Source organism: Gossypium arboreum, chromosome 4 (genome assembly GCF_025698485.1).
Source record: "Gossypium arboreum isolate Shixiya-1 chromosome 4, ASM2569848v2, whole genome shotgun sequence".
Classification (NCBI taxonomy): Eukaryota; Viridiplantae; Streptophyta; class Magnoliopsida; order Malvales; family Malvaceae; genus Gossypium; species Gossypium arboreum.
The window spans coordinates 63,514,007-63,524,632 of NC_069073.1; positions in this window are offsets into that span (position 1 = coordinate 63,514,007).

The following is a 10,626-nucleotide window of genomic DNA, read 5'->3' on the forward strand; positions in this document are numbered from 1 at the left end:
GTGGCCGATCGTCGACAAGAAGTTACGCTAGGTTTAATTGAAAGGTCGGATAAGAGAAAGAAGGATATTGGTTTTGGTTCGAATTGGAGTAGGTAAGAAGAATTGAAAGTTCGGATTTAGGGTCCGAATAGGTATAGATGAATGAATTGGTTCAATTAGGCAAGGGGAATTGAAGAAATGGACGTAATGGTATGAAGGGTAAGAACGAAATAGTATTATGAAATGGTACGAATGGAATGGCCGGTTTAGGTACAAATTGGTAAACGGAGAACTGGAGTTGAACAAAAAGTGCAAACAAGAACCAATACCGATTTAGTATCGACCCGTTGTTTATAGGCTCTTTTAGTTCGATTTGGGTGTGGTAAAGGAAAACCTCGACCCACTATCTAACAAGATAGGTGATACGAGCACGCCCCGTGAACTTCATCGAACAAGTCTGTCAAGCCGAGCATTGACATGTTGGCAAGCTGATCCAAGCTCGTTTCCAGCTCCATGAGCTCCGTCCAGCTCAAATCCAGCTTATTTGAGCTCAATCCAACTTGCCTGAGCTAAACCGAGCTCACCCCTAGCTCATATTCAGCTCACGAGCTAAACCTTAGCTTAGTTTCAGCTTAGGAGTTTAATCTCAGCTCAACTTTAGCTCACGAGCTAAAGCCTAGCTCATTTTCATTTAACTCGATTTTGTCTTTAATGCATTAAATAAAATTTGCACATATTTATTTAAGCATTAAACTTGTCTTATATTAATATTTGTTATTAATATGTCATAGATATCACATAACTTAAATGTGTTCACATTGTGCTGAATTTATGTGTGTTCACATGATGTAACTTAAATGTGTTCACATTGTGCTGAATTTATGTGTGTTCACATGATGTCTTATGAATTGTTTTATTTCTTGTAGGTACAATGCTCATGGACCGCGCAATGAATGCTTGAAGAAACATCTCTTTTGGACATCCCACATGCATGAATGAACAACATTTAATTAGGTGCATGTATGACCAGATTCAAGGTGTTTACAAGTTCATGTATTTGTCAAATACATGAATGCACAAAATACATGAATGTTTGGGTTCAAATGCACATTCGGTTACATGAATGATGAAGATTCATGCATGAATGTATCTAGAAGATCTAATCCCTTTGGACGGCACACATTCATGCATGGAAGGAAATTAATGCAAGTTCATGTAGGGCTTGGTGCAATGTATGAAGAGGTGCATGTAGAATTGAGGTTCAATGGACGGCATTCAAGGGAGTACATGTATTGGAGACGTTCATGCAAGTAGGGGCTATCTAATGTTCATGTTTTTGAAGGTTCATGGACTGGATTTATGGAGGAACATACATTGGGACGTTTCATGCATGATCCATGCATTTTCAAGCTAACCATTCAAGTATTCAAGGTGCATTAAAGCTTCATTCGGCCAAGGGGGATGATGGAACATTAAAGGGCTGCACATTCATGGATATTCATGATTTTTCCTCTAGAATTATCTAGGTGTTTATGGCCAAATTTCTTAGCTTCTAAGCTTGTCCATTTAGCTACTTTTATTTAGGTTATAAATATATGTTATTTCATTTGTAAGAGGTTAGACTTTTCACTTAATGAAACTTTGTTAAACTTTTATGGAATTTGTGAGATTTCTTTCTCTCATATTTCATTGAGGACTTCGTTGGCTTATCTAGGAAGCCTAGTGGCGTCAACCCTATTCTTCACTATTCTGAACTTATCACTATCAAATAGTGTGGCGTTCACCCATATACCGAGGTTCCTACTTTGCTAAGTAGTGGGTCGAGGTTTATCACTTTCATCCTCCATCTTGAAAGCCTATAAGCATTTGGGTTGATATTTTCTAATATTGGTTTCGTGCTTGCTTTTAAGAACCCTTTTCTTCCATATCCATCCTCTATTTACTTCTTTCACTTTCCCTTCCAATTTAGCCGAACCTATACATATTATTCTTATCCATAAACCATCATAGAACCATTATACATAGCTTCTGTCCTATTTTTCCATCAACTTCATTTCAAAAGTGAATTGAACGATACTTTCTCATAGACGATCGGGCAACTCAGCATACGACTCGACTCTCCCCGAGGCAGTTTGTATCAATAGGAACCTCGATATGTTTGAACGCCACACTACGAGTAGTGATAAGTTCGGTTTCAACAAAGGATAACAGTTGACACAACTAGAACGCTAGGAAGCCAATCGAATCTTTGAACAAAATTTGAGAAAAGTTTTGCCTCACAATTTTGGCAGCATAACATTAACAAAAGTCAAAAGTTTTTTTTACAAAGAAAAATAACAAGTATTTATAACCTAAAGACTAGCTAACTGAATGGACACTTTACATACTTAATAATTAAGTAAAAGTCTCATGAATGCATATTGAAAATTCTAAAAAGAAGTCCTTTGATGTTCATGACCAGATTCGGCTATGGTGGAGATGTCTTGAAGGTGCTTCATGCTTAAGGAAATGAATCATGAATGAGAGACTCCCTTGGACATTAGCTAGGTTCGGCCAACTTGAGTAATTAAGGCAATCAATTCATGTTATTTGGTGAAAAGTTGGGAATTAATTGAGGAGACTTCATGAGCCAAATTAAGTGTGAATGCCGATTCTTGAAGAGTCCATAGGTGTGAACACTTTGAATTGAAAGGCCATGCCATGTGAACGTAATGTGAATGGAATTTTAAGGTTCATGGAGGGAGATCTTCGGCCACATGTAGGAAGTAATGGGAAACCTCATTTTAGCCGAATAGTCACTTGGAAAATGAAGAAGTAGCACACCATTCATGAATGGAAACATTCATGAACCTTGAACACATTGAATGTGGCCATACATGCACTTAGCCGAACATGCACCTAGGAGATTCAAAGCTCTTAACTGTCCATGCACCTCCAAAAAAAAACATGTTGCTTCATGCTCCATATGTCCATTGAGTTTCTACAAGAAAATGTGAACAGAATTAATTCAAGCTAATGTGAACACAAATGTAAACATTAAATTCGGTTATGGCAAATTAATTAACATCAATAAACACTTTTAAGACATATTTAATAAAACTAATGTGAACTAAATTTAATATGTGGTTTATTAATTAACTAATTAATGAACTTATTAAATAAAAATTTAACAGCAGTCAAATGAAGTCAGAGTAGTCTTCATGAGCTAGAATTCAACTCATGAACTAAAACTGAGCTAGGCTTGGACTCATGAGCTGGACCCGAGTTGGGGAACTGGAAGTGAGCTGATTCCAAGCTAGTGAGCTGGTTTTGAGTTGAATGGGAACTTGCTTAAGCTGGTGGTGAGCTCGATGAGCTGAGCTAGACTTGCAGGTAGTTGCATGGTGAGTTCAAGGAGTTGGAATCAGCTTTCTCGGAGTGTCCTAGTAGCGTTTCATTCCAAAGTTGAGCTACAAAAGCTATGATAGACTCCTTAAACTTCTTGGCTCGAGCTCGAGTGACAGGACCTTGTGGTAGCACCATAGAATCCTTGCTCGAGCTAGCTGAACCATGGGGCGCAATCGCATCATTGAGTTTACGGTCGAACAGCCGCTCCATTTCTCACATGAGGGCTTGTAAAGTTAAATCGGGGACTCCTTCGCCAATGACATTGTAAACAGGTCGCAATCCTTCTCTGGCCATTGGATTTCTTTCGGGACTTCTTGACATATAAGTTTGTAGCTCATAGCAAATCTTGCAATTTCACTCACAAGGAAAAACACACAATTTTAGCTTTTATACTCTCAGATAGTCTCACTGGTCTCGTGCCTTTTTCTGCTCAAGTTCGCCTCTAGAGGTTGTCCGCTGACTACTTAGACAAATCAACGTCCCTTTGTGAGTCGGCTTGCAAAAATAATGCTGGTTAGCTGGGGAAATGATGTGGGATGAATAGGTAGGCTTGAAAAGGAATGGGCGGGTAGAAATGAGGCGTTTTGGTTTTAAAAAGGAGTGATGAAATCTCGGGCAGAAAACTCTTTGAAACACAAATTTCACTTCTCTTTTTTTTATATTTTCGTAATTATTCTTCTTCTTCTTTTTTGCACTACTAAAGTATATTCTCCTCTTTTTTTATATATACGACTTTTTTTATCACTGAATTATTATTCTGGGAATACTAACAATAATGATTCTTATCGTAGTTTAATCAGCTCTGATACCAAATGATATACACTTGCCTCGATGAAGAATTGAGTCGTAAAAGTTTACCCGATCGTTAAATTGGGTAAGCTTTAAAAGGTTTGCAAATAGGCTGAAAATTCAAAGTAGGAATGGTTCAGGAAGAAATGGCAAAGTCGGTTAAGGAATAGGGATAAGGTTCGGCTAAGGTTCAAGTATGAACTAACACAATATTGATGTGTTAACCCAAAACTTATAAGAACGCTTAGTAAAGGATAGAAAAGGGTAATGGAGTGATTGAAGAATAGATTGAAGACCGAGACCCTCTATCAAGATTGATAGGAACCTTCAGTATAAGTGAACGCCACACTTTGGTAACAAAGTGATAAGTTCGTAAACAAAGACGGTTTGACAACACAAGGGTCACTTGATAAGTCAAGTCAGTCTTTAGAGAAAAAACAAGAGAGAACAATCTCACAAGTAACATGATGTATGCACGCCCGGGGCTCCTTCAAGTGCAAATCAAGATCCTATCGAGCTGCCAAAAGGTCCCATGACTTGAGTTCATACCAAGCGACTTCAAGAAGTTTTAATAGCTTTGTTGTCTCGAATTTGGGATGAAACAAAGCCCCTTGACGTTGGAGAAGCTATGGACATCTCTTTGAAGACTCAATGCACTCTTTTTGCAAACTGACTTCAGCTACTCTCCAGCTTCCCCAGCTCAATTCAGCTCCAACCAGCTCACTTGAGCTTGTTTGAGCTCGTTTTAGCTTCTTTCCTATTCAGCCGAATGTGGAGATACATTAAAGGCTAGGTGCATGTACGGGTTTGTTCAATGAATGAGAAGATTTATGCACAGCCTGGTTCAATGCTTGGAGGAATTAAGTTCATGTACATGGAAGGTTAATTACATGCATTTGGATTGAGAAGATATATTCACTTTGGATGGCACACATGCATGAATGGAGAGCATTAAATAAATGTACATGTACGGCCAGATTCAAGCTCCCATCCAAGTACCATGCATGACCGAATGAATGTGAGTGAACCATAGGTGTTCCTAAGTATCTATTCGACCAAGGGGTAGCTGTTTAGTTAATTTCCCAACTTCATTCCTAAATAAAGACCAATAGATGATGCATGGATGGTAAGCTACAATGTATGATAGAATGCATCTTATTCTTGATTCATGAATCGTTTGCTGCCCAAATGACTTCCCTAGGTGTCCATTCGGCCAAGAGATGCCTCTTTAATGCTTCTTCAATCCTAAGGCTGAACCTAGACAAGCAAGTGAGCTTCCATTCATTCACCTTCATCCAAGTACATTTGCTTAAACATGAAGCTGTCCAATGCATTCCCATTTAGTCGAATCAAGACTTAGCCAATTAATGTTTTTGTTCTAGAACATTCTAGTTAGTTCATAATCGAATTTACTTAGTCTTTAAGCTAGTTAATTTGTTCATTCGGCTACACATGTTAAAGTATAAATAGTCTACTCATTTCTTTGTAAAAGAATCTTTTTCCAAATTATTGAATGAACATTGTTCTTGTGAGGTTGCTTCCTCTCATATTTCGTACAAGTTTCGAAGACTTATCTAGTTTATACTAGTGGCGTCTACCGATCTTGTTTGAACTTATCACCATCTTTGGTGTGGCATTCACCTATCCTTCTATTCCATTTATCCACCTTCACAATATAGGAACTGGGGTGACATTTTTTAGTTTTGAATCATTCCTGACGTTAAGTTCACTATTCCATTCCCACCTTACATTATCTCCTTATTATTGTTTCCAAGCTGAACCAACTATTCAACACCCTTTCTTGTTTCCTTAGCCTAACTTATCACTACCTTTTACATTTCTTTTGAACCCCTTCTGCTTATTCGAACCTATCCATCTAACTTCTACTTCGAAGACCAAGACACGAATGACTCTTCTAGTCTACGATCGGCAACTACGTGAACTTGACTCAATCACCCGAGTCAAATCACATCATTTGGTATCAGAGCTTGTAAAACAAGAGGCACCGACGTTCGTATCAAGATCAAAATAGATTCGTTGTGAAAAAAATAGAATTTAAAAAAAATTATCAAGTTGTATTTGAAGTTTCTCATTGTAATAGTGTTATTTTGAAGTTTAAAAAAAAGAAATACGAATTTTGTAAAAAAAAAAGAGAAGTGCTCAATTTTTTTTGATGTTTATACCATTGTTCCAATCGTCAAAAAATATTCATTTCATCAACTTTTAACCCCCTATTCCAAACACCACACTACACCGAAAATTTATTTTTAGCCTGCCCATACACCAATACATCTTATCCCTTGTAACCAATTTTGAAGCTGACCCCAAAGCTCTAAGATGAGTCAAAGAAACAAAATACAAGGTTACGAGAGTAAGTATGAGTGGTAAAAGGCATAGAGAGTGTGAGTGCATTCGAGTATTGAAAAAGCCTTAAAATGAGTGAAACACGAGTGGAGTGAACATTCAATTTTTATTTCAAATGATTAGTGAGGTGTTCATTTTCGTTTTTTTTTCTTTTTAGAGATAAAATCATGCTTGGGGAAGATTTTTTGAAATATAAATTTCAGTATTTGTTGAAAGAAATGGAGTGCATGCTCAACCGAAGAATTGAGCTGATCCAAGAAATACTAGTACATCGATCCAGAACCCAATGATAACAAATTAATCCAAGTGAAAGGGCAAAAACGAGAGTGCCAAGGAGATGAACGTCCAATGGATGTTCGAGAAGAGATTCTTATTGTGAATCCTATTCCTCGAGGAATCCAAGACAAAAAGAAGCAAACTTTAAGTCTGAGATCTTTCAAGATGACGAACGAGAAAGTACAAGTTATTCGTCATATGCCTCAAACAAATCATCCATGAAGGAGTCCTTACGAAGGAGTGAACGTGAATCCTATGTAAATCATTCCATTCATACCCGAAAGAAATCATCTCATTTTGATTCTTTAGTTTTATCTTCATCTTGTAATGAAAGGAAGTAAGAAAAAGAAATAAAAAGAAAAGAGAGACAAGAAAATATTATGAGAGAAAATGAGAGAATCTTAAATGAAACCGAGAAAAGAAACAAAGAAATGAAAGAAAAAGAGGAAGAGAGGAAACAAAATGTGATTGAAAAAGAGAATGAGAAAGAAAAAGAGTTTGATCAAAAGAAAAGAGTGGAAAAAGAAATTGAGGTAAAAGAAACGAGTGTCTTCAAAGAAAAAGATTTGAATGGAAAATATGTTAGTGAGCAAGAACAAGTGAGGAGTGTTTCCACTAACCCACATGTGAATTTTTCTCGTGTTGTTACTTTTTAGGTTTTTGAAGAATTAGTTAATAAGTTCCAACTTCATTACCTCCCAAAGGAGAGACGGTACACGTTGGTTGGCAAAGGTAATCCTAGTCCACCTGTGCCACAAGGTAAGGAAGGTAAGTGTTATAAAGCGTTTCAGTCCCCATCAACCTACTTGAGTGTTTGTGATTATATTGACGATATGTTCAATTGTCATTCTTTGATTAATGGTGATGTGTTTGTTTCAAATGATGTGATACGATCCGCCTCGGAATAGTCGAGTCGTATTAGTGTGCCCGATCGTCAACAAGAAGTTACGTTGGGTTTAATTGAAAAGGTTGGATGAAGGAAGGAAGGATATTGGTTTGGGGTTCGAATTAGAATAGGTAAGAAGAATTTGAAAGTTCGGGTTTGGAGTCCGAATAGGTATGGATAAAGGAATTGGTTCAATTAGGTAAGGGGGAATTGAAGAAATGGAATAGTCGGTTTAGGTACAATTAGTAAATTGAGAAATGGGGTTGAACAAAAAGTGCAAACAAGAACCAATACTGATTTGGTATCGACCCGTTGTTTATAAGCTCTTTTAGTTCGGTTTGGAATTGGTAAATGAAAACCTCGACCCACTATCTAACAAGATAGGAACCTCGGTATGTTTGAACGGCACACTACGAGTAGTGATAAGTTTGGTTTCGACAAAGAACAACGGTTGACACACTAGACGCTAGGAAGCCAATCGAATCTTTGAACGAAATTTGAGAAAAAGTTTTTGTAACACCCCGAACCCGAGACCGTTGCCGGTGTCGGACACGAGGGGCTAACAAGCCAAAACCACTTATGGCACCGACCAATTTGACATTCCCAGGCAAGCTGGAAAACTGCATCATTGTCGCCTTAAAAAGCATATCTCGAGTTTCACAACTCGGAAACTGATTCCGTAAATTTTCCATGAATTTAGACTCATATATCCATCCATGGATTTATTTCTAGAATTTTTGGTCGGGCCAATTGGTACAGTTTATTAGTTAAAGTCACCCATGTTATAGGGGTCGACTACACTGACCTTCACGCGTTACAACTTGAATATCTCTCTGTACACAGTTTCAATACTGATGCCGTTTATTTCTAATGAAACTAGACTCAAAAAGGAATCTGCAAATATAAGGCATGACTTCTAATTCAATCTGGATAATTTATGGTAAATTTTCAAAATCGCGATAGGGGACCCAGAAACTGTTCTGGCCCTGTCTCACGAGAACTTTAATATCTCTCGGTATACTGTTCATATGATCGTTTCGTTACTTTCATATGAAAATAGACTCGTCAAGGTTCGATTACATAATTTATTCACTATTTAACACCGTTCCTACAAATTTTGGTGATTTTCCACATCCACGTTACTGCAGCTGGCAGCATCTGTTTTTAAGGTAGGCTTTACCTATATTGTAGTTCCCATGAACCAACTATAGTCTAGTCATACTTAGGTCCACATATGATCATATTTAGCCATTCCAATCGCTGATCATGCGACCAACTCTCTCATTCCAAACCATAATCACATCATGAAACCAAATATAATTACAAACCACAAATGGTCTAATTCCATACTCCACTATTACGAACCATTTTCGCATGGCCGTACACATATACATCACAAGTACTTAAAAACAACCGAGGGTAGTCCTATACATGCCATATCCGAAATCAACTAAAGGAGTATCAAAAAGGGGCTTTGATAGTGTGGTTGACTTCAACTTCTATGATCCCGAATCCGATCGCTAACGAGCAAAATCTATAAACAGAGAAACAAAGAAACGGAGTAAGCAATTTATGCTTAGTAAGTTTCGAGCCATAATATACACACAACCAAAGCATAGCATTCAAGTAGCTAAACAATAATTCATATGCACAATTTCTCAAAGACATGCTTACTTCACAATCCCAACTCTTATATTCATACACAAATAACGGCCTAGTTAATGCCGATAGCTCATTTATCATTAGAGTGAATATTCATACGCACTTACTCATAGTGTGCAAAGCACACACAAAACATACCTTGTTGTTGGGAATTTCACAAGTGCATTAACGAAAATTTTCCAGCAGTTTATAAATTTCAAATCACATACCTTCGAGTTTATCCGGATATAGCTACTCGTTCAAAACACCTTCGGACATAGCCCGGTTATGGTAACCCGCACAAATGCCTTCGGACTTAACCCGGATATCACAACTCGCACAATTGCCTTGGCTTAGCCCGATATCATAGCTCGCACAATTGCCTTGGGCTTAGCCCGATATCTGGTCGCACAATTGCCTTGGGCTTAGCCCGATATCACAATTCGCACATTCATTCACATCTTTGTTTCAATTTCATAACAAACTTTTATGCACATTTTACTTAATCAAAATATCATTTCGGCTCAATGGCCATATACAAGGGCACAATTTCGATTGCTTATTACTTCATTCAATCGAATCAAAATCTAAGTTTCGATACTCGAAAACTTACCTCGGATGTTGTCGAACGATTCGATGGCTATTCGACTACTTTTTCCTTCCCTTTATCGGATTTGGTCCCCTTTGCTCTTGAGCTTAATTTAACAAATAATTTGATTCAATCATTTGAGTATCGAAAAGAAGAACTCAAGGCACTTAGCCCACATATATTCACTAGACATTAAAGTCACATAAGTACGAATTCATGAATCGACTCAACACACAAAGCCTTCAACATGCTTACTCATGGCGAACAACACAACCTCTTAGGTACTCATTCATGGCCGATTATGCATGTTGATGTTGAGGCCAATTACATGTTTAACACCACACATGAATGGCACACATTTTACTAGCTAATGCTTTACATATTGTAGCTCAATACTTATAATATAGCATCAAGCACTCATATGGCCGATTATACTTAGTCATTCTTGCACCAAATCAACAATAAATTCCAAGATTTTCACATCATATGTGTACTAGGCGAATGTGCTTGCAATTTCACAACCATTCTTCAACATTTTCTTCTTTAAACAAACATATTTATCACTTACTTCATAATCAAAACATCATGTGCAAACATATACACACATATAGGTGCAAGGTCAATCTCAAGGGTTCATACCCATCCAAACACAAATTTTACCAATCAAGTAACAAGTATAAATCATGCTCATGAATGCACCATGGCGAATACATCA